The 25,344-nt window shown below is 39.6% G+C and overlaps 1 protein-coding gene across 2 annotated transcripts in view; it reads right to left on the bottom strand.

Moving 5' to 3' along the window:
* Positions 1 to 9,216, bottom strand: part of NELL2 (neural EGFL like 2) — a 399,234-nt gene extending 390,018 nt beyond the window's left edge. Inside the window, exons 1-2 of one of the 2 annotated variants that reach the window (XM_013063029.2) lie at positions 8,973 to 9,216; positions 7,670 to 7,842 (exon numbers count right to left, since the gene is read on the bottom strand). The gene's annotated coding sequence lies outside the window, so the exon portion shown is untranslated. The remainder of the gene's footprint in view (positions 1 to 7,669; positions 7,843 to 8,972) is intronic. The other variant, XM_013063030.2, reaches the window with a different exon arrangement.
* Positions 9,217 to 25,344: the final 16,128 nt, after the last annotated feature.

The following is a 25,344-nucleotide window of genomic DNA, read 5'->3' as shown; positions in this document are numbered from 1 at the left end:
ACAAAAAAGCATAGAGTACAGAATTTCTCCTTTATAGAACTAAACGTCCTCTCCTTCTTTTGTGCTCCCATACGATTTGCTCATAACTTAATATGGAACTTTACTTCTTAAGAATAATTAAGAATAATTATTTACCTGCCTGCTTCTCCTAAGATTGCAAACTTTATTAAGGCTGCCTCACTTACTTAACACCAACCACAGTGCATAAAGAGCACTCGACCCATGTTTGTTAAATTGAATCGGTTATATATTCCAACAGTATTTGTTTGGCCACAGGGATAAGCTCCTGAGTAGGAATAATACAGGTATTCCTTCAGACACCCGGACTAGCACTATAAGCAGGGATACCCATTTCTTTCTAAGGTTGTCAGCTCCCAAGCTCTTGTTTGGGGGCTTTGATCCCTGAACCATTTTTAAAACTCCCATCTCCTAAACAAATAAAGGCAGTGGATAAAAGAAAGTTTGTCTCTGTATCTATGCTTTTAATTTGGGCAGGGGGTGGCGGGAACGTAGGTATGATTTTTCTCAATTTTCTTCCTTTAAGCAAACAAAAATCTAAACAGGTACTGACCTAACATAGAACTAACAAGAGTAAAATAAAAACATTAACATTATCCCAGAGGACTTCAATCTCCCAGTGTGCGGCTTTTGCCCTTGCTTCCCTCTGCCTCACCTCTGTCCACCCTCAATTCTTAGCTCCCACTCACCACCCCTCGTGCCTGGACTTTCCTCCTTATCTAAAATATTAACACCTGATCACAGAAGAGAATTTGTTACAAATCATTAGCAAAAAACGGTTGGAAAACCAATGCCTGTTTTCCTAGACTAACTTTTATTTCTTTTATTTGGCCACATTTTTGGTACTCACCTCAACCTGTTCACATCCAGATGCTCATCAGTAACTTTTAACCAACTAGACATAAAGGTCTCTAAAGAAACCACTGTTAAACAGGGAATTCCTACACTTGCGGAATATCTAGGTGCTAAAATAGGCAAGTCTACCAGTACGGTTGTACCGTATGTATGCGCAACAAGTACTGAATTCTCAGCAACTCTACTTTTAAGTGAGGGCCCACAGTTTTATAAGCTGGCTTGCAAAGAAGAAATGCTCCAGGAATCATTACATGAGAGGAAAAATCTTGATGGGAAATAACAATTCGTTTAGCCCTCCGCAGGGTCAAGGATGTAAGCACTGCATTTTAAATGCAATACTACAAATCTGTCTCATTTAAAATGCCATCCAAGACTTGTACGCTTGCAATACAAAGTGTTAAGCACAAAGCTCATATTACAATCTATTTCTTAACTCCGACTTTTGATTAAACAAGATAGTTATACAAAAGGTCCAGGCGTAGTAGCTGGTACTTAACAGTTTCTTTCCCCTTTGCCTTTAAGTAAAAGGCCTGGGAACATGTCTCTCCTTTCCTTAGAAAAATGATAAAAGCTCTTTGAATCTCGGTTTCTGTCTCTGAAGGACAGTAACACCACCTCATCCAGCCTTTGGAAGGGATTAAAAAACATCACCTTGTAAATAGCTAATTGTAAGTAGTTACCCAGTAGAGAGTAGCTATTATGGTCAGTGCTGTTATTATTTTTTGAGTGGTTTGGCATAAAGTGCATACTCCAACTTCTAACCTTTACAACACTCACTGAAACCCAAATCTAAGTAGAAAAACTATGCTTGAATCTTGTTTGTTTACACAGAGAACCTCAGAGGTGGCTAAGCACCTCCACTATTCCAAATTTTTTAAATGCAAGTTTTCCGGTGTCAGCCTTGGGGTTTTAATAACAAAATTGCATTATTCAGCTATATTCTAGTTTGTTCTTTATTAAAAATCAGTTTCCAAGGAGAAAATCCAATTGTGCCAATACAAAACCCTAGGAGTGGTTGACTGAAAAATCCAAGATCTTGTTGAAAAAGACATGAATGGGTCCTTTAGTAGCTCTGAGGGAGCTAAGTTGAAAATGCCAAGGAAAGTTGTATTTTTGTAGTTGTTATTTTATTACCCTTTCCAGCAAGTTTCCACTTGAATGGCCTTTAAACTTATAATTTAGGCACACTTTATTCTTTATTGTATTTCAATCTGGGAGGCAAATAACTTCATCAATTTAATCGAAGACTGGGAACCACCAAGACTTCTGGTTAGAGTTCTAGTATTGATTTAGCTCTTAATTTCCCATTAATTAAATTAGGACAATAACCAGATTGCTTTCAGGTCTGTGTTGGCAAGACCTGCTTGCTCCATCTTTGATTCTCCCTTCCCCTTTCCACTGTCGATGCTCAGAAAATATTGTGGAGGGGCGCCTGGGTGGCTCAGGTCATAATCCCAGAGTCCTGGGATCGAGTCCCACATCGGGCTCCTAGCTCCATGGGGAGTCTGCTTCTCTCTCTGACCTTCTACCTTCTCATGCTCTCTCTCACTTCTTCTCTCAAATAAATAAAAGAAAATAAAAATCTTTAAAAAAAAAAAAAAGAAAATATTGTGGAACTGAATTTATCACAGTAAAATTGCTTCCACTAAACAATTGCATGTTAAGTAAAATTCAGCTTAAGATCATTATAATGGCTTTCTTCTTTCTTACAAACCATGCGTATTCCCTTCTCAACACAGTTCTCGTTGCCTCATACAAAACCCACGAAATCAATTTCTCCTGGTTTTGTTCACTCCAATCACTTCTGTAAGCCTAAGAGAGCCTAAGACTGAGCTCTGGAGCACTCCATTATTTTCAAAAACTTTTCAAGTTACAAATGATGATCCAGCCAAAGAGACTGAGAAGAAAGATAGATGATGATAATACAAAATAGTACAGATAATACAAAATAGTAGATGATGATAATACAAAATAGGTAATACAAAATAGATGATAATACAAAATATTCACTGAAACCAAGTGAAAAAAAATTTCAAGAGGCAGAAGTGATCAATTATGTTAAACACTGATGATAAGCAAAGGAAGATGAGGACAGATTACAGATCATCAGACTTGACAGGTGGAGGTTGCTGTTGGCTCATACAGGTGTGGTTTTGGGGAAATGAAGCTTGATTCGAATTGTTATGAAAATGGGAGCTGAGACTATAGAGACACTAAGGTTTGCTATACAGGATAGTAAACAAGTTCGTTGCTACCACAGACACAGAAGTTAGGGAGATTTTTTTTTCTCCTTTTGTTGGAGATTTTTTATTAATATTACAGCACTGATGGCAGAGAAGAAAGGAGACATGTAATTACCCAAGACAAAAGAGAGATAATTAGGGGGCATCTCGGTGGCTCAGTCCATTGAGTGTCTGCCTTCAGCCCAGGTCATAATCCCAAGACCCCGCTCCTTCCTCTCCCTCTGCCCCCCTCCACACTCATGCTTGCTCTCTCCCTTGTGCTCTCAGTCTCTCTCTCTCTCTCAAATAAGTAAATAAATAAAAAGAAAGAGAAAGAGAGAGATAATTATGTCATTACAATTCTTGAGAAAGTGAAAAGAGATGGAGTCCAGTGTACAAGTAAAGGGTTATCCCAAACTGGGGAAAGAGATGCTTTCATTGTAGTAGAAGGCTACAGATGTGGGCAGGCTGTTCGGTGGAAAAATAACATTATTTTCTGATTGTTTCCTCAGTGAAGTAAGAAGGAAAATCATCCACGAAGAGCGAGAACCATGAGGACAAGTTGGAAATTTGAGAAGAAGAGGGGGTAAAATAGTAATCCCCGAGAGAGAGAAAATAAATCAATAAGGAAGGGGCAGCTGTGGTCGACTGAATTGCAAAGACTGCACAAAGGCCCACTCGACACAGTTAGGAAATTTAAAAGAGATCAATTAGAATAGTTAGGTGTTTTTTTTCTGACAATCAACTACAAGCTTGGGAAACATTTATTGACTGCTTATTATGTGCCAAGCACTAGTCAAAGCATTTTATTTTTACTAATACTTTTGAGCCCACAACCACCGTATTAGATAGGTACAGATGAGGAACCAGAGGCAGAGAGACATTAGGAAATTTATCCAAGGTCACATAGCTAGCAAATGCTACCCCAGGATTAAAAAAGTATAGGTCCACAGCTCAGACCTTTAACCACTAAACTATACTACCTTTTTGCAAATAGGTGGGATTAACCAGTATTGGGTTTTTTGCCCCTTGCATAAGGCAGAGGGGAGGCAAGGGATCTGAGGGTGTTTGCAAGCAATTAGACAATGTAACCCAATTTGGACAGGGAGGAAGTGAGAACAGGAACTAGAGAGGTGGACATTAAACATGGCATCACCAAGGGCACCCTCCTGGCTTGGTCGGGAGAGCATGGGACTCTTGATCTTGGGGTTGTGAGTTTGGGCTCCAGGCTGGGAGTAGAGCTTACTTGAAAAATATATAAATAAATAAATGTTTAAAAATGGTGTCAGAATAGATGGGAAGTCCTGGTGTAATTGAAAAATTACCATGGAGGCAGTGAGCTGAATGAGATGTTAGAAATTGAGATTTTGGGGACACCTGGGTGGCTCAGTCAGTTAAGCTGCTGCCTTTGGCTCAGGTCATGATCCCAGAGGCCTGGGATCAAGTCCCACATCCGGCTCCTTGCTCAGCAGGGAGCCTGCTTCTCTCTCTGCCTCTGCCTGCTTGTGCTCTCTCTCTCTCTCTCCCTCTCTGACAAATAAATAAAATATTTTTAAAAATAAAAAATTTTTAAAAAAAAGAAATTGAGATTTTGAGGGCGGTATAGCTATTCCTAAGGACAAAATGTAAGGTTTGGCCAGAAGAACTGGAAGCTAAAGTCAGAATGAAAGATGAGGAAAAAGTGTAAGAGAAAAAAGTGAAGGAACTAAAGAAATCAGGGACTAGATGAAGTTTTCACATAATCAGGGGTGGTGATGGAAAGAAGAGCGCGAGCTGGGTGTTAGTCTTCACACACTGAGAAAGACGGCCTAGAAGAGAGGGAAACTGCTACAGGAGGAAGGGATGCAAAGAGTCAGAGAACCTTGTTCTGAACCGGGGTTACCAACTCATCCCAGTTTGCCTAGAACTCTCCCAGTTTTAGTACTGGAAATCCTACATCCTGGTCTTCCCTGAGCTGGGGATTCTGAGAGCGGAGGAAGGATGAGGTATTTCATGGAAGAAGCAATAAAATGATAATGCCTGGTTGATTTCCAGGTCCCGTGTGATGTGGCTGTTACAAATTTTAAATTATAAAACTGCCATGTGGTGGTTACTACTATACTCAGCTCCTCATCTCAGAAGGTGAGATGTGAGCTTTGCTCTGATGATCTGCTTTATTTGAGACAAAGATTTCTGACACATTTTCCTCCCATTTTGTCTGACTTTTTCCCTTAAGGATGGCAATCATGTTTCCGATCTCATTAAACCTAATATGTTCTAAAAGTTCTAGCTGTTGTCTATCATCAATAAGTGCTCTAAGTGCCTGAATGAGCTCCATGGAAAAGACTGCTCAGTTAGGACGTAATAGCCCACTACAGAGCCTGAGCCCTCAGGGAAGGATTAGTAAGGCAGAATCAGCCTACTTCCATGCGTCATGCCTCTGCAGTGAGACACAGCTCTGCCAGAGATGAATCTGCAAGCCCCACTCCACTATTTCAAAGGCTTCTGGGGCTAAGGTTCAGAGAATCATACTATTTCACAGATAGAAAACACATTAAGGATACTTTAGAAGTTATTAGAGTCATGGCAACCATCTTGGACTGAGCCCTTGCATGAATTCTCCACTCAGATTGTGCACTAAATGTAGCTTCTGTGTATTTCCAGTTTCACACGACAGTACAGGCTCCAGGATATTTTCTGATTTGTTCAAGGACTGAACATGAACAAAATTTGTCAAAATAGCATCTACACAGAAGAAGACTGAAAGGATATGCTAAAGGTTAACTGGACCGCGATCCAAAAGCTGCCAGGAGACCGCCAGGCTTGGTGTGAGCTGCCTTCCAGAGCTTTCCTACCTTCTAACCAAACATACTCTTCTCTCTCCTTGCTCTTGTCACTAAATTTCTCAAAAGCAAATTCTGTATTTCTTCAACCCCAGTTCACTCCTTGACTTGCAGTCTGACTTTGGCCCGTATCCTCTCAGAAAGTCACCAGTGATGACACTGGTAGTCATTTCTGAGAAAAGCCCAGTTTCCTATACTTGTACTATTTTGAGCAAATACAAATAGACTGTGTGAATAGGAGCTGATGGTTATACATTTGTCAATCTCATGCAAAATTATAAATGAGAAAAAAAAATCCTTGGATACACCACATATCTTAAGTTGAAATCTAAATTTCTACCTCTCCAATTCAGGACTTAACTCTGAAATTTCAGCAGCACTTAAAATCATTTGCTGTCTTTTCCCTGAAATTATCTCAAGCCTGTCCTATTTTTTTTAAGTATCTCTTCTCTTATTCACCGATTATTTTTTCTTCCTTCTACCTTCAAAATTAGTGCATTACATTCTATATAATTCTAGAAAAACTTTTACCAACATGTAATTTTAACTTCTTTTAAAATTCTTTAAAATTCTTGGGTGCCTGGGTGGCTCAGTGGATTAAGCTGCTGCCTTCGGCTCAGGTCATGATCTCAGGGTCCTGGGATCGAGTCCCGCATAGGGCTCTCTGCTCGGCAGGGAGTCTGCTTCTCTCTCTCTCTGCCTGCCTCTCTACTTGTGATTTCTCTCTGTCAAATAAATAAATAAAATCTTTTTAAAAAAATTCTTTAAAATTCTTTTAAAATTCTCTTCCTCAGAATATTTTTTTTCTGAATGTTCCTCCTTTGGTTTTCTTAATTGTTTCTTTTCTTCCTCCAAAGACAGGTAATCCTTAAGAACCTACATTTGTACTTCTCACTGCTTTCTACCAGGCTGATCTTTATTAGCTGTGTTGTCTACTATTATAATTTCAACTGCTATTTTGAAACAGAATGCAGCCCACAGAGAACGTTTTGAGAATTCCTTCCTGCACTTCCAGCTCATGGTTGAACCGCTCCACCTGGGTCTCCTACAGTTACCTCACATTCTATCCCAAATCCCATTCATCTCCATAACCAAAACCAATTCTTCTGATCTCCCTAACTCTGTTAAAGAATCCACCAACCTCACGGTCACCCAAACTTGAAATCTCTATTTCTAACCCACCGTAGTCAGTCAAAATTTTTCATTTATTCTCCTTTACTCTAGATATGACAATCAATACTTTTTTTAAAAGATTTTATTTATTTGACAGAGAGAGAGAGAGATCACAAGTAGACAGAGAGACAGGCAGAGAGAGGGGAGGAAGAAGGCTCCCTGCTAAGCAGAGAGCCCAATGGGGAGCTCGATCCCAGGACCCTGAGATCATGCCTTGACTCCAAAGCAGAGGCTTAACCCACTGAGCCACCCAGGCGCCCCTGATAATCAATACTTCTTCTCCACCTCTATGATCATAAAACCTTCTTAATTACCCCTCTGTCTCAGTTTTTGCAACTTCTAGTCCATCTAGAATATTATTTTCAAATAGATCTGCTGAAACCTGGGGTCAGAACCTGCTTTATTCAGAAACCATTAATAGACTCCAACTGCATGGCTAAAGAAAGTCAAACCTCCTAACCTGGCATCCAGACCCTTCCAGACCGTGTATGTATCTCTGACGATACTTATCTTAAAAGAGATTCACACCTCTTAGGTTCTAAAATCAGAAACAAGAAAATCATGAAAAATCAAAATTACCCTGGAAAGGTCCTTCGACAGGCGCTCCCCTGGAGACCACGAGTTGTTTCAGCACAGCCGGTTTTTCTTCCAGCGTTGGAACAGATTCCTGTTTCTTTGGTTGAGCACCAGATGAAGTAGTTGGCCTGCTTTTAGGGTCCATTTTATATGAAAAATGATGCATCTATGCATATCTTTAAAAATTAGAATCACACTCAGCTCAGTGATCTGCTCCCACTCGATAGGTACCCAGAACAGAGACAAACTGAGGGAACCACAGACTCACATGCTTGCTGCTATGCTCACTCCAGGCAATCATTGAGAGGAATGATGGGCAGCATTGCCGGCACTGTCTAAATTATAATTTTTCTCCCTTTAATTTCTAGGATTGTTAATTTGTTTTGCTAAGATGAGGGAATTCCACTGTTATATCCTTTTTAAAAAGTTATTTCGGGGTGCCTTGGTGGCTCAGTGGGTTAAGCCTCTGCCTTCGGCTCAGGTCATGATCTCAGGATCCTGGAATTGAGCCTCACATCGGGCTCTCTGCTTCTCCCTCTCTCTCTGCCTACTTGTGATTTCTGTCTTTCAAATATATAAATAAATAAATAATCTTTAAAAAATTTTATTTAGATACGTGCCTTTACTTCCCCCCTGAACTTTGAATACAGGAATCATGTCTCATTCCCAGTGGCATCTTTACTGAACTTCACTCCGTACGGCGTCACCCTGTAAATATTTCCTCAGCCAATCAAATTTGCTTTGATTTGCTTGTAAGAATTAAGTGAATAACAGGGTAGTTGGTAGAATATGCCTAACGATAACGTCATTTCCTACTTTATTAAGCATCCGTATCCTTTCCCATGAAGACATACTGACAAAGTCTCTTCTATTGCAATTACTTAAAAGCAGCAGCTATTTTTTTTCCTAAATAAACGAGTCCAGTGTACACACCGTAATAAAACAGTACCAGTAAACTCCAGCGGAGGCCATGAAAGTGACTGATATGTGCTTGCTATCTGTATCTGATAACCAAAATACACATATTAAAGTATATGTCATTTAAATACATATTCATATATTCATATTTACACTCCAAAATAACCCAGTTATTTTAAATAAAAAGGAGATAACTACTACAATATGTCATCATGATCATATTAAAATCATGAAAAAAAACCTGAGCGCATCCCCACATTAGACTGGGGTTTGCCAATGTTGTTTAAATACACTCATATTATCAAAAGAACCACAGACTTCCTGGAAAATCGTGATTGTGCTACACTATGTAACCCCAGATTATTACTAGTGCTATTTAAACATTTACCTTGGGGACGTAGAAGATATCCAGAGCTGCTTCTCGGAATCAATTTAAATAAACCACCCTGTGCATTCTGGGGGACATAAAAAACAAATTTTGGACTCGCTGCCACATCCTCTAGATACCTGTATTTGATTCTTCCTGAAATTTAGTGACAGAATCTACCCTGCAGCATCCGAGAGGGCACACTTGGCAGGTTGGAGAGGTCATCTTGACTTGGGGCAGAGCTCATGAGCCTGTCCCAGAAGCACTAAAGGGAAGCAACGAGGGTGACTCTAGGTGTGTCCCACGGCCTTGCTTCCCTGGGCAACATCTGCCGGACTTTGAGAAAGTTCCTAGGAACGTAGATCCCCCAGGGAAGGCTGGAGCTTCCTCTGACCGCTAGAGGGCTCCGGGGGATCGTGACTGCAGGCCGCCCTCTAGCGGCGGTGGAAGGAAACGGCCTGGCTGTGTGATGGAAGTTTACATTTCAAACACAGACCAGACCAGACCTGGACCCTGGGGCTAAAAGAGAGACATCCAGGGAATGTGGGGGTGGGCCTCGGGTATTTGGAGTTGGGTAAAGATACTTCTGGGTCACTGATGCCAGGAATGCTTAGTAGAGAAAGACCTTCCTACCTAGATATTTATGGCTTTTTCACCCATGTCCAAAGATGTTACCCTTAAGGGGAAAAGCTATATGTCAGAATTAGGAAAGAATAGAATATACACAGGTTTTGGGATCAGACAGATATGCCTTCACATTCCAGGTTCCCCGTTTAGCAGCATTTCTTAAGTGTGTAATATACTTAGTCTCTGTAATCTTCCATTTTCTTACCTACAAGATGTGAAGTGTTTGGTATACACAGTGCTTCAAAAATAGGACACAGTCGGGGCGCCTGGGTGGCTCAGTGGGTTAAGCCGCTGCCTTTGGCTCAGGTCATGATCTCAGGGTCCTGGGATCGAGTCCAGCATCGGGCTCTCTGCTCAGCAGGGAGCCTGCTTCCTTCTCTCTCTCTCTCTGCCTGCCTCTCAGTGTACTTGTAATTTCTCTCTGTCAAATAAATAAAATCTTAAAAAAAAAATAGGACACAGTCAAGGAAAGGAAGGTGTACTTGTTTATTTATTTTTATTTTATTTTTAATTTAACCTAATGCAATTGGAATCGCTGAGACTCTGGGCAGTATCATTCAGTGCTGTCCCTAGCTACCTTTAATAAAATCTTCCATCTCCGTCAGCATCTACCAAGACTCCCTACTAAGAGCGAGGCCTGGTAAAATGTGAGATGCCACAGGAAAGTCTAGTACTCTAAAAATGCTGTCCTTTGTACTTTGGATACAGATTTTTAATCGTTCTCATGAAAATCAGAAGGTAGCCTATCTATCTAACCCCCCACCTGGTCGAGCTGATAGGTCAAGCTAGAACTTGAATCTGCATGTCTGGTATTTTTGGTTCCTCAAGGGACCAGGAGCCTTATCCTGAGTCATGGTGGGCAGAATCAGCAGAGTGGGAGGAAATGCACTGGGAAATGTACTGGGAGGGGCCAACCTGTCCGTCTCCTTGCCTGGTATTGAACTGTGCCCTTACCACTCCACCTGTTAAACATCTCAACATCAGGCACAGATGATTCTAATTCCACCTCATTCTGCCACCCTGAAGTTTTCCCTGTCCCATCGGTATTTGCATTAACCCCCTGGACACTTACTTCAGCCTGGATTTAAACTGTTCCACTGCAGCTTGGATTTTAAGCTTAAGACGTCTTTAGGGTCAATTTCCCCAACTATCATCCCACAAATATTCCACCTGCCTCAGATTCTTCCTTTCTCCCTAATAGTTCTCAAAAGGCCAGATAGTTAAGGCTGTACTTTTTTAAAAATAAGAGATGAGAGCTAGAGTGATTGCCTGAAGACACTGAACCAGCACTAAGATTCTTCATAAATGTAGCTATAGAAATTGGATCAATTGATTGCATTGATTGCATTGGTTAGTTTCTGTTAGTTAATATTCCTATTAAGGAAAAACCCAGAAACTACATAGAAACAACTATTCATCCTCTAATGAAGAAGATAGTTAAAGCACAGTAACTACATATTACTTATTAACTAATACAGTGGCTTTTGTCTAACTCTTTATGTCAGAGCATGTGTTTGGAGTTTTGCACCTGGGTTTTTCCTTTCTTCTTCTTCTTTCTCTTTTTATTCCTGTAATAATGGTGGATTTCCACAGATCTATGTGTTTCTTTCCTCTGGAACCCCTAGTGACTAGGAACATCTATTTCCAGGATAGGAAGATGGGAACTGGATGCTGCAGTAATTAATTAGTGGCCTAACAATTGCAAGGGATAATAATGAATAGTTCATCCAGATATTACACTAGATTTTAGAACTTGTTAGACCCCGGTGTGACATAAAAAATGGACAGTGTCATTCATCTGAAAGTACTATAGGGTACCTCTTATTTCCTGTATGGTCTCAGTTTAGCATTCTACCTTGTACATTCTTATTAATTTGTAAATTAATGAATACATTGAGGAGGAAAAATTAGTGTATTTGCCTGGATGTTTGTCAATATTACTATGAAAAAAAAATGTTCAAATTCTGTACTGGTGCATTCTGTCCTACAAAAGCAACCACTGTCTCTATCCATATGTGACAAAGAATCTGCCACACTAGTCAATTACAAAACCTAATCTTTTGAATTACTTTGAATTAAGCAACAAAGGTTTAGATGCCAGAAGAGGCAACAACAGATTTTTTTTTTCCGTATCCACACTACAAAACTGCAACTCTGAAAAATCTTTTTAGGAGTTTACTGCTTTCTAGAGTCCCTGTCATCAAGTTTTGACATAAAGTATTTCAGGCACCCAATTTGGAAAACAAACAGCTATTAAATGTCCAAAGTGTCTATCGCTATAGAAGTTCTAATAACAGAATAATGTTAATGTGCTTCTCTCTGCCTCCTTCTCAAAAAACAGGCAGTTCAAGGTGTGTTTATTCACTCTTACAAATATATTTCCCCACTCTGTCAAAAAGAGAAGCATAATTCAGTTTAAGTGCATCAGAAGTGTGTTTCCTTATACCATATTATGTGACAAGCTGTAAATAAAATGAACTCTTTATGAATACATCATGTGTGGGATATGTTCCCAGGGCAGCATATAAAGAGTATTTTAATGACATACATTTTTCTAGGTAACCAAAGGCAAGTTGCTATTTCAACAACCCATGGACTGAATATAAAACAATTTTAAAATGTCCTAACACAAACTCCGTAGTCCCAGTCCCTGAAATATTGATATGTCAACACAATAAGCTTCATCAAGAAAATTATTCCTTTATGAAATTATATTGACTACATGAACTTTTAAAAAATGCTTGAAGTATTTAATATAATATGAATAGAATTTCTATTTTTCTGTTAAATTTCTTTAAGTGGTGTGTATCATTGCATACTTTTTAGATATAAATAAGCATATACAATTATTATGTTGTTAAGTTATATGAATAATTGGGAAACAACAGAAACCCAAATTTTATAATTTAGTGGGGAAAATAACAAACCAAAAACCATGTATAAAGTGAAAGTGCTCTCATACTATACTTTCTTAAAAAGCTGGATATAAACTCTAATAAAGATTAATCCTGATCTCACAAAAAGAAAAAATACATATTCTTAGAAAAACCTAGAAGAAATTTAACAAAATGCTAACAGTGGATACTTCTTTAGGAATGGATGTTCTTTCTTTGTACATTTCTGTATTTTTCTATTGCCTGTAATAAGTATTAATTTTGTTTTCAGAAATAGTATCATTTCTTTTCTTTTTTTTAAGATTTTATTTATTTATTAGACAGAGATCATAAGTAGGCAGAGAGGCAGGCAGAGAGAGAGAGGAGGAAGCAGGCTCCCCGCCCAGCAGAGAGCCCGACGCGGGACTCGATCCCAGGACCCTGAGATCATGACCTGAGCCGAAGGCAGAGGCTTTAACCCACTGAGCCACCCAGGTGCCCCAAGAAATAGTATCATTTCTTAATTAAACAATTGTTTGTTGAGCACCTGCAGTAGGCTGAGCACCCCATGCCAGGCACTAGGTATACAGAGGGAAACAAAATTAAGTCTTTGCCCTCATAGAGAATATGTTCTTCAAGCCTTGGGGTGGGGGTGGGGGGAGGAGGCAGAGAGAAAATTAACAAATCAGTGTGTAAATAAATAGAATATTAGGTGGTGATATTTGCTATGCAATGGGGAAAACGTTAAGGAGATAGGGAAATCCAGGAAATGGGGGAGTGTGGGAAGACATTACCGATGAGTTCACATGGAGGGAAGGTGAGAAAGGCAGCAAGTGTAAGAAGGGGAGGGGTGATCAAGGCAGAAGAAAGGGCGAGTGACAGTCATCAAGGCAGAAGTCTGCGGGGCATGCTTGAGAAAGGGGGAGAGCTGGCACTTGCAGCGAGGTGGAGAGTGGTAGATGGTGAGCTCAGAGAGGCAGCTCACGATCCGTGCTTAAGACACTGGCTTAAGAAGACGTGGCCTGACTTGCATTTGAAAGGCCCTGTGTGGAACAGACTGTGGAGGGCAGAGGAGGAAGGCTGGGAGGCAAGTCAGAAACGGTTACGCAGATCCAGAGAGAGATGAAGGTGGTTTGGGTGAGAACACCATTGGTCAGGTGGTGAACAGAGATCAGAAACCAGAGTGCCCTCTACAATAGGGGAAAAGAGTGAGAGATTGGGGAATACTCATAACAAAGTTAAACTGTGTTTTGCATAAGTGATCGTTCATTTCGTGTGTCATCGGGACTGGGCTATGGGGTGCTGAGATAGCTGGTAAGAAGCTGGTTAAACATGACTTCTGGGTGTGTTTGGAAGCCTGTCTCCAGAAGAGATTAGCGTTTGAGTCAGAACTGAGTCAAGTAGATGGCTCTCACCAATGCCAGTGGGCATTGTTCAATCCTTTGAGGGATTGAGTAGAAGAAAAAGATGGAAAAAAGGCGAATTTGCTTTCTCTGCTTGAGCTGGGACATTCATCTTCTCCAGCCCTTGGCCATCAATGCTCCTGGCTCTTGAGGGAGCTCCTAGGGACTCTACTGAATTACCCACCCGCCCCCGGCATCCTGGTTCTCCAGCTTACACACAGCAAATAGCAAGCTTTCTTGCCTCTATAACTACACACACCAATTCCTAGAATAAATCTCCTCTTACATTTATCTATCTATCTAACCATCTCTTCTATTGGTTCTCTTTCTCTGGAGAAACCCAGTATAGCACATTTCCTTTTATGAAATTTCCAATGTTTTCTAATGTTTAATAACTCAATGTCTCCATTTTTCTATGTTAGTGTCTTAGTTTTAACAACTTTCTGCAAAAATACATTGAGTTTTTATCTTAGCAGAGAAAGGATTAGTAAAATTTTACCTTAATTACACAAAGAAACTGCCAAGTACAGTTAATTTTTCCACATTATCTATATTATAACTAGTTCTTGAAGAATTAGTGCCATGCATCCAGTGAATACAATAGACAAATTTTTCTAAAATACAATAGAATCCTCTTTTAAACATTCTAGGCTTCTAAAGTGAGGCAATGGATTTATTCCATCTTTAAATAAAGTGCCATCACTGTTTTCAGATAGCTAGTTTGAGAGGAAGGCCACACACTGACCCTGAGGAATAGGCTTTATGAATAGAGTGACTTGGGGCACCCAGGTGGCTCAGTCAGTTAATTGTCTAACTCTTGATTTCCACTCAGGTTATAGCCTTAGGGTTGTAAGATTAAGCCCGCATCCAGCTCCATGTGGGGTGTGGAGCCTGCTTGAGAGATCTCTGCCCCTCTCCCTCAAAAAAATTAAAATTAAAAATGAAATAAAAATAGTGATATTGATTCTGAAATTATTCAGGGAAAAAAAGCACCTGCGTAAGGGGCTGTGTTTTTAATGTCAATTCCAAAATATGAAACACAAGCTCCCAGAAGCTAAGAATTCAGACTTGAAAGCCGATAAAGCCTTGAGTTTGAGTGTCTGCTCAGCCTTTACCAGCCAGGTGACCTTGAACCAGTTACTGAAGTTCTTTGAACCTCAGTTTTCTCCGTTGTAAAATATAACAATGTGTATGCTAGTGTGTAGAGGAATGAATTCCTAAAGTCTGCTGAATATCAGAGTCTGTGTGTCTCTTTAACCTGACTTCTCACTCCAGCCAAACTTCCTCCTTATAGTCTCCCAAATGTGACAGCTCCTGATTACCATGCCCAGCTGACTTCTGAAGTAGAAAATTCATAGAGGAGCATCCTTTGAAAACAGACATTGCTTTCATTTCTAGGTCTTCTTGGTGCTGCTGCCTTTGGGCTACACCTTTACAATTACCTGGTTATTAAATTGCTGTCTTCCTTATTAACTACATTCCCCCACTTTCTTCTTTGTGCCAGGTCCATTTTGTTAGGCACTTCCACAAACTTATTTCATTTCATTTTAACAGACACTTGAGGTGACAAAAGTTACTTTTCATGGGTAGGCAGAACAGTGGCCCTCCGAAGATGACCAAGTTCTAATTTCTAGGCCCTGTAATTATGTTATTTTATGCACCAAAGAGGACTCCGCAGATGTGATTAAGGTTAAGGACCTTGAGAGGGAGGAGATTATTCTGGATTATCGGGGGAGTCCAAGCCAATCACAGGCATCCTTCAAGGAGGAGAAAATTCCTGGTGATTGTCAGAAAGCCAGAGAGCAGTGGAAGATGGGTGTGACCTGCCATGGATGGCTTTGAAGATCGAAGATAGAAGAAGCCAAGAAATGCAGGTGCCCCCCCGAATTTGGAAAACATAAGGAAATGGTTTCTGTCCTGGAGATTCCAGAGGGAATGTGGCCCTGCTGACCTCCTGATCGTAGCCCAGTGAGACCTTTTTATGCTGATCTCAACGTGCCAGATCTTTTATCTATCCCTCGTTCAGATAGTAAGGGTACAGAAAAAATGTCATCATAAGCTTTAAGCAAAAGATAAATGTACGACCTTAGCTATGTACGCATAATGAATTGAAATCTGATTGATTTCAAGGCCTCAATTAAGACCTAAATAAATAGACTAACTCTACCAGATTTCATGCAATTATACACTCCAAGTTGGGGTTATGGGCACAAGATTTACTATGTTTGGCTTTTCCACCTGGGTCTAGGAGATAAGTCAAGTTGGCATTTCAATACGAGAAACCCAAAATGGAATGTCCCATTCTAGTCTCAGGCCAAAAACCATATTCTCTCATTCCAGATTCACCTGAAAGCCCTGTACTTAGGGAAATTATTGGTGTGTAATGACGCTTTGATTTTCCCAGGACATGAATAAAAGAAATTGGATATTTTATCTGGTCTTTGAATGCGTCATACTGAATTATAATTATATGTATATATGTCTTTCCTTTAAATAGAATTGTGAGTTCCCTGAATACCTTGTTCAGTGCTGTGTTTTGAGCACTCAACACACTCCATATCATTGTGAGTAGAATCTCAATAAATCTTGAATAAGTAATTAAATAAATAAGAAGGCAAATAAGGAAGTAGGTCAAGTTTACCCAACTCCCTTTGTACCTTCCCGAGCAGTGACTTCTTCTATGTCTGGGTACTAGTTTCCTTTTTCTATCTCCCAATCCTCCCCGATCCTGGTCCTTGGTATTCCTCCCTTCTTTATAGTCCCACGTGCCTCCAGCTCAGCTCAATCCTATACTTTCGTATACTTTCCCACACAGGGGGAATAAGGGATGTGATGTTTGATTTTGAACTGATTCTTATAAGATGTCTTCAATTCTCTAAATCAATCAAATGTTTATAGATGACTCTTTTATTTTGGGGTGCTTTAGGAACTTTATCATTATATCCTATGCTGGGTCCCTCTACCTATAACTTCAGTGAAGGGGACAGTATCTCTCCTTCCCATGACCCCGTTCCCCTCAGTGTCTGCCTTTTGGTTTTAACCTCCACATAGCCTCTCTTCCAGGAAATGCTCTTGGACAAGACTTGCAATGGCTCTGGACAGCTGTCTTTGCTCTGTGGACCATACCTATGTTATAAGGAGAATTCCAACTTTTCTAGAAGGTAATGCACTTGCTTTCTAGACTTAGCAGCTTATGTTTACTCTTTCTCATGACTCACAGTTTGGTCTCTCTCATACTGAAGATCTCCTGGATGGCAATACAATTTCAGGCTCTGGGTGTCTCAAAATCCAGACATAAATTTAAAGCTCTTGGAGTAGTCTTAAAGAGGCCCTCCTCTTTCTAGTCTTGAGAAAAAGGTGCTAAAAACTCCACCCTACCTCCTTGAAAGGAACCTGTTGGAAAACAGTGTGACAGAATTTCCCTCCAAAAAAGTCTTTTCTCAAATACTATCTTTTTTCACTCTCTATCTTTAATGTCAATACAGTGATCAACCTTTCCCAATTTGCCTGGGACTGTCCTGGTTTTAGCATGGAAAGTCCTGCATCTTGGCAAAGTGTGACCTATTTCTAGAAGAAAGGTCCAAGAGTCATAAAACGGGTTTTTGGTCACATGTTTTCAAAATTTGAATTTTAATGTGCCACCTCATTTTATTTCTTTATAAGATTTTATGTATTTATTTTATATACAGAGAGAGAGATCACAAGTAGGCAGAGAGGCAGGCAGAGAGAGGGGGAAGCAGGCTCCCTGCTGAGCAGAGAGCCTGATGCGGACCTTGATCCCAGGACCCTGAGATCATGACCTGAGCTGAAAGAAGAGGCTTAACCTACTGAGCCACCCAATCGCCCACCACCTTACTTAAATATGTAGTACCACTATTATCTTACTGTCCCAAATTTTCAACTTAACATCCCATTACTTACATGCACATACCATACATGTATGTACATGTATGCCAGACAGAACTGTTATGATTATGCCCACTTTACAGAAAAGTAAATGGAAGGTTACAGGTTTGCTCAAAGTCTTCGTGGGAATGTGGAACAACTAGAATTCTTATACATTGCTGGAAAGAATATAAAATGACACATTTGGAACACAGTCTGGCCAATTTCTTAAAAAGTTAAATGTACCCTTCCCATATGATCCAGCAAGCCCACCTCTAGGATTTACCCAAGGGAAATTAAAATATTTGCCTACGGGAAGGTTTGTACATAAATGTTCAAAACAACTTCATTCACAATAACCAAAACTAGAAACAAGCTAAATGTTCACTAACAGAATAATTTTTTTTATTGTGATATATCTATGCAATGGCATACTACTCTGTGATAGAAGCAAATAAACATACATTCAACAACATGGGTGCATCTCAAAAATACCAAGTAGCTGAACAAAAGAAGCTAGGCACCAAGGCTACATAAGGTATAAGAAAACTCTAGACAAATGTAATTTATACTGACGGAAAACAGAGAAGTTATTGCCCAGGGCCAAGATTGGGGGGGGGGTAGTTAACTTGGAAAGTGCAAAAAGGAATAATTTGTAGAGATGGACACCTACAATATTTTGATGGTGGTGATGGTTCCCTAGGTGTATACATTTTTCAAAACTTACCAAACTGCATACTTAAAATTTTACCTCATTAAAATTATTTTTTAAACTTAACTAGAAAAAGAACAAACTAAACCCAAGCTAGCAGGAAGAAAAAAATAAAGTTCAGAGCAAAGATAAATAAAATAGAGAACAGGAAAACAGTAGAGAAAATCAATGAAACCAAAAGTTGGTTCCTTGAAATGCTCAAAATTGACAAACCTCTAGACTTAGAAAAAAAGAAGACTCAAATGACTAAAATTAGAAAAGAAAGTGGGGACACTACAACTGATTCTACAAAAGTAAAATGAATTATAAGAGTAATATGAACAATTGTAATCAAATACATTGAATAACTACGTGACAAATGGACAAATATCTGCAAATACAAACTTACAAAGGCTAACTCACCAAGAAAAAGAAAATCTGAATAGACCTATAGATAGCAAGGAGATTGATCAGTAATCAAAAATCTCGCAACAAAGCAAAGCCCTGGTCATGATGGTGTCACCAGTGAATTCTTTTTTTTTTTTTTTTAAGATTTTGTTTATTTATTTGACAGACAGATTACATGTAGGCAGAGAGGCAGGCAGAGAGAGAGGAGGAAGCAGGCTCCCTGCTGAGCAGAGAGCCTGATGTGGGACTCGATCCCAGGACCCTGAGATCATGACCTGAGCCGAAGGCAGAGGCTTAACCCACTGAGCCACCCAGGTAGCCCTCACCAGTGAATTTTAATAAACATTTATTTAGAAAGAATAACACCAATCTTTCTCAAACTTTTCGAGAAATTGAAGAGGAGGGAACACTTCCTATTTCATTCTTTGAGGCTGACGTTACTCTAATACCAGAACTAGAAAAAGACACTAAGAAAAGAAAACCACAGATCAATAACCCTTATGAAATTCTCATCAAAATACTAACAAAATTCAGCAAACTGAATTTATAAAAACACTCACAAACTAGGAATAGAAATAAATGATCTCAACATAATAAAATCCATATATGAAAAACATCAGACTTAATAGTAAAAAAATTAAAAACTTTTCCTATAAAATCAGGAATAAGGTAAAGGATACCCATTTTTGCCATTCTATTCAATATGGTATTGGAAATTCTAACTAGCACACTTAGGAAAAGATATAAAAGACATCCAAGTTGGAAAGAGAGAAATAAAATTATCTCTGCAGATGATATATATGATCTTACCTATAAAACCCCTAAAGTTTCCGCAAAAACATTGTTAGAATTTATAAATGAATTCAGTAGGACACCAAGTTAATACACAAAAATCATTGGCATTTCTGTACACTAAAAATAAACAGTTCAAAAAGGAAATTAACTCCATTTACAATAGCATCAAAAATAATAAAAATTTTAGGAATTAACTTAACCAAGGAGGTGAAAGATTTGTAAAATGAAAAATACAAAACATTGCTGAAAGAAATTAAGAAAAATAAATGGAAAACACATTCCATGTTTATGCATTTGCAAATTTGATGTCATTAAATATCAATACTACCGATAGAATAGGAGAAGAGTCAAGATGGCGGAGAAGTAGCAAGCTGAGACTGCTTCAGCTAGCCGGAGATCAGCTACATAGCTTATCTAAAGATTGCAAACACCTGAAAATCCATCGGCAGATCGAAGAGAAGAAAAACAGCAATTCTGGAAACAGAAAAACAACCACTTTCTGAAAGGTAGGACCGGCGGAGAAGTGAATCCAAAGCGACGGGAAGATAGACCCCGGGGGGAGGGGCCGGCTCCCGGCAAGCAGCGGAGCAACCGTGCACAAAATCAGGACTTTTAAAAGTCTGTTCCGCTGAGGGACATCGCTCCAGAGGCTAAACCGGGTGAAGCCCACGCGGGGTCAGCGTGGCCTCAGGTCCCGCAGGGTCACAGAAGGATCGGGGGTGTCTGAGTGTCGCAGAGCTTGCGGGTATTGGAACGGGAAAGCCGGCTACAGAGACAGAGCCGACAGTGAGCTCGCAGCTCGGTGTTACCTTGAACCGGTCGCAGGCTCAGTGAGCTCGGAGCGCGGCCGGAGGTCAGGCAGACGGGAGTTACTGGGCGCAGTTCTCTGAGGGCGCACTGAGGAGTGGGGCCCTGGGCTCTCGGCTCCTCCGGGCCGGAGACCAGGAGGCCGCCATTTGTATTCCCGTCCTCTGGAACTCTACGGAAAGCGCTCAGGGAACAAAAGCTCCTGAAAGCAAACCTGAGCGGATTACTCACCCCGGCCCCGGGTAAGGGCTGTGTAATTCCGCCTGGGGCAAAGACACTTGAGAATCACTACAACAGGCCCCTCCCCCAGAAGATCAACAAGAAATCCAGCCGAGACCAAGTTCACCTACCAAGGAGTGCGGTTTCAATACCAAGGAGAGCAGCAGAATTCCAGAGGAGGAGAAAGCCAAGCACGGAACTCATGGCTTTTTTCCTGTGATTTTTTTTAGTCTTGCAGTTAATTTAATTTTTTCTTTTTTCATTTTTTTTTTTCTCGCCTTCGGGTAAAATTTTTTTTTAACTGTTACCTTTTTCTTTTTTAACGATTTTTTACTAGTTTATCTAATATATATATTTTTTCTTTTTTACATTTTTCTTAGGTGTTTTCTTTTTTAAAAAATTCTTCTCTATTCTTTTCTTTATTTTTTTTTCTTTTCTTTTTGTTTTTTTTTTTTCTTTCTTCCTTTTTGAACCTCTTTTTATCCTCTTTCTCCCCACTCACGATTTTGGATCTCTTCTAATTTGGTTAAAGCATATTTTCCTGGGGTTGTTGCCACCCTTTTAGTATTTTACTTGCCCCTTCATTTACTCTTATCTGGACAAAATGACAAGACGTAAAAATTCAACACAAAAAAAAGAACAAGAGGCAGTACCGAAGGCTAGGGACCTAATCAATACAGACATCGGTAATATGTCAGATCTAGAGTTCAGAATGACAATTCTCAAGGTTCTAGCCGGGCTCGAAAAAGGCATGGAAGATATTAGAGAAACCCTCTCGAGAGATATAAAAGCCCTTTCTGGAGAAATAAAAGAACTAAAATCTAACCAAGGTGAAATCAAAAAAGCTATTAATGAGGTGCAATCAAAAATGGAGTCTCTAACTGCTAGGATAAATGAGGCAGAAGAAAGAATTAGTGATATAGAAGACCAAATGACAGAGAATAAAGAAGCTGAGCAAAAGAGGGACAAACAGCTACTGGACCACGAGGGGAGAATTCGAGAGATAAGTGACACCATAAGACGAAACAACATTAGAATAATTGGGATTCCAGAAGAAGAAGAAAGTGAGAGGGGAGCAGAAGGTATACTGGAGAGAATTATTGGGGAGAATTTCCCCAATATGGCAAAGGGAACGAGCATCAAAATTCAGGAGGTTCAGAGAATGCCCCTCAAAAATCAATAAGAATAGGCCCACACCCCGTCACCTAATAGTAAAATTTACAAGTCTCAATGACAAAGAGAAAATCCTGAAAGCAGCCCGGGAAAAGAAGTCTGTAACATACAATGGTAAAAATATTAGATTGGCAGCTGACTTATCCACAGAGACCTGGCAGGCCAGAAAGAGCTGGCATGATATTTTCAGAGCACTAAACGAGAAAAACATGCAGCCAAGAATACTATATCCAGCTAGGCTATCATTGAAAATAGAAGGAGAGATTAAAAGCTTCCAGGACAAACAACAACTGAAAGAATTTGCAAATACCAAACCAGCTCTACAGGAAATATTGAAAGGGGTCCTCTAAGCAAAGAGAGAGCCTACAAGTGGTAGACCAGAAAGGAACAGAGACCATATACAGTAACAGTCACCTTACAGGCAATACAATGGCACTAAATTCATATCTCTCAATAGTTACCCTGAATGTGAATGGGCTAAATGCCCCTGTCAAAAGACACAGGGTATCAGAATGGATAAAAAAACAAAACCCATCTATATGTTGCCTCCAAGAAACACATTTTAAGCCCGAAGACACCTCCAGATTTAAAGTGAGAGGGTGGAAAAGAATTTACCATGCTAATGGACATCAGAAGAAAGCAGGAGTGGCAATCCTTATATCAGATCAATTAGATTTTAAGCCAAAGACTATAATAAGAGATGAGGAAGGACACTATATCATACTCAAAGGGTCTGTTCAACAAGAAGATTTAACAATTTTAAATATCTATGCCCCCAACGTGGGAGCAGCCAACTATATAAACCAATTAATAACAAAATCAAAGAAACACATCAACAATAATACAATAATAGTAGGGGACTTTAACACTCCCCTCACTGAAATGGACAGGTCATCCAAGCAAAAGATCAGCAAGGAAATAAAGGCCTTAAACGACACACTGGACCAGATGGACATCACGGATATATTCAGAATATTTCATCCCAAAGCAACAGAATACACATTCTTCTCTAGTGCACATGGAACATTCTCCAGAATAGATCACATCCTCGGTCCTAAATCAGGACTCAACCGGTATCAAAAGATTGGGATCATTCCCTGCATACTTTCAGACCACAATGCTCTAAAGCTAGAACTCAACCACAAAAGGAAGTTTGGAAAGAACCCAAATACATGGAGACTAAACAGTATCCTTCTAAAGAATGAATGGGTCAACCGGGAAATTAAAGAAGAATTGAAAAAAATCATGGAAACAAATGATAATGAAAATACAACGGTTCAAAATCTGTGGGACACAACAAAGGCAGTCCTGAGAGGAAAATATATAGCGGTACAAGCCTTTCTCAAGAAACAAGAAAGGTCTCAGGTACACAACCTAACCCTACACCTAAAGGAGCTAGAGAAAGAACAAGAAAGAAACCCTAAGCCCAGCAGGAGAAGAGAAATCATAAAGATCAGAGCAGAAATCAATGAAATAGAAACCAAAAAAACAATAGAACAAATCAACGAAACTAGGAGCTGGTTCTTTGAAAGAATTAATAAAATTGATAAACCCCTGGCCCGACTTATCAAAAAGAAAAGAGAAAGGACCCAAATAAATAAAATCATGAATGAAAGAGGAGAGATCACAACTAACACCAAAGAAATACAAACTATTATAAGAACATACTATGAGCAACTCTACGGCAATAAATTTGACAATCTGGAAGAAATGGATGCATTCCTAGAAACATATAAACTACCACAACTGAACCAGGAAGAAATAGAAAGCCTGAACAGACCCATAACCAGTAAGGAGATTGAAACAGTCATTAAAAATCTCCAAACAAACAAAAGCCCAGGGCCAGACGGCTTCCCGGGGGAATTCTACCAAACATTTAAAGAAGAACTAATTCCTATTCTCCTGAAACTGTTCCAAAAAATAGAAATGGAAGGAAAACTTCCAAACTCATTTTATGAGGCCAGCATCACCTTGATCCCAAAACCAGACAAGGATCCCACCAAAAAAGAGAGCTATAGACCGATATCCTTGATGAACACAGATGCGAAAATACTCAACAAAATACTAGCCAATAGGATTCAACAGTACATTAAAAAGATTATTCACCACGACCAAGTGGGATTTATTCCAGGGCTGCAAGGTTGGTTCAACATCCGCAAATCAGTCAATGTGATACAACACATCAATAAAAGAAAGAACAAGAACCATATGATACTCTCAATAGATGCTGGAAAAGCATTTGACAAAGTACAACATCCCTTCCTGATCAAAACTCTTCAAAGTGTAGGGATAGAGGGCACATACCTCAATATCATCAAAGCCATCTATGAAAAACCCACCGCAAATATCATTCTCAATGGAGAAAAACTGAAAGCTTTCCCGCTAAGGTCAGGAACACGGCAGGGATGTCCATTATCACCACTGCTATTCAACATAGTACTAGAAGTCCTAGCCTCAGCAATCAGACAACAAAAGGAAATTAAAGGCATCCAAATCGGCAAAGAAGAAGTCAAAGTATCACTCTTCGCAGATGATATGATACTATATGTGGAAAACCCAAAAGACTCAACTCCAAAACTGCTAGAACTTATACAGGAATTCAGTAAAGTGTCAGGATATAAAATCAATGCACAGAAATCAGTTGCATTTCTCTACACCAACAGCAAGACAGAAGAAAGAGATATTAAGGAGTCAATCCCATTTACAATTGCATCCAAAACCATAAGATACCTAGGAATAAACCTAACCAAAGAGACACAGAATCTATACTCACAAAACTATAAAGTACTCATGAAAGAAATTGAGGAAGACACAAAGAAATGGAAAAATGTTCCATGCTCCTGGATTGGAAGAATAAATATTGTGAAAATGTCTATGCTACCTAAAGCAATCTACACATTTAATGCAATTCATATGAAAGTACCATCCATCTTTTTCAAAGAAATGGAACAAATAATTCTAAAATTTATATGGAACCAGAAAAGACCTCGAATAGCCAAAGGGATATTGAAAAAGAAAGCCAACGTTGGTGGCATCACAATTCCGGACTTCAAGCTCTATTACAAAGCTGTCATCATCAAGACAGCATGGTACTGGCACAAAAACAGACACATAGATCAATGGAACAGAATAGAGAGCCCAGAAATAGACCCTCAAATCTATGGTCAACTAATCTTCGACAAAGCAGGAAAGAATGTCCAATGGAAAAAAGACAGCCTTTTCAATAAATGGTGCTGGGAAAATTGGACAGCCACATGCAGAAAAATGAAATTGGACCATTTCCTTACACCACACACAAAAATAGACTCAAAATGGATGAAGGACCTCAATGTACGAAAGGAATCCATCAAAACCCTTGAGGAGAACACGGGCAGCAACCTCTTCGACCTCTGCCGCAGCAACATCTTCCTAGGAACAACGCAAAAGGCAAGGGAAGCAAGGGAAAAAATGAACTACTGGGATTTCATCAAGATCAAAAGCTTTTGCACAGCAAAGGAAACAGTTAACAAAAT

This window comes from Mustela putorius, unplaced genomic scaffold (assembly GCF_011764305.1).
Source record: "Mustela putorius furo isolate JIRA1106 unplaced genomic scaffold, ASM1176430v1.1 tig00537227_pilon_pilon_pilon, whole genome shotgun sequence".
NCBI lineage: Eukaryota > Metazoa > Chordata > Mammalia > Carnivora > Mustelidae > Mustela > Mustela putorius.
This window is presented reverse-complemented; position numbering and strand designations above follow the sequence as displayed.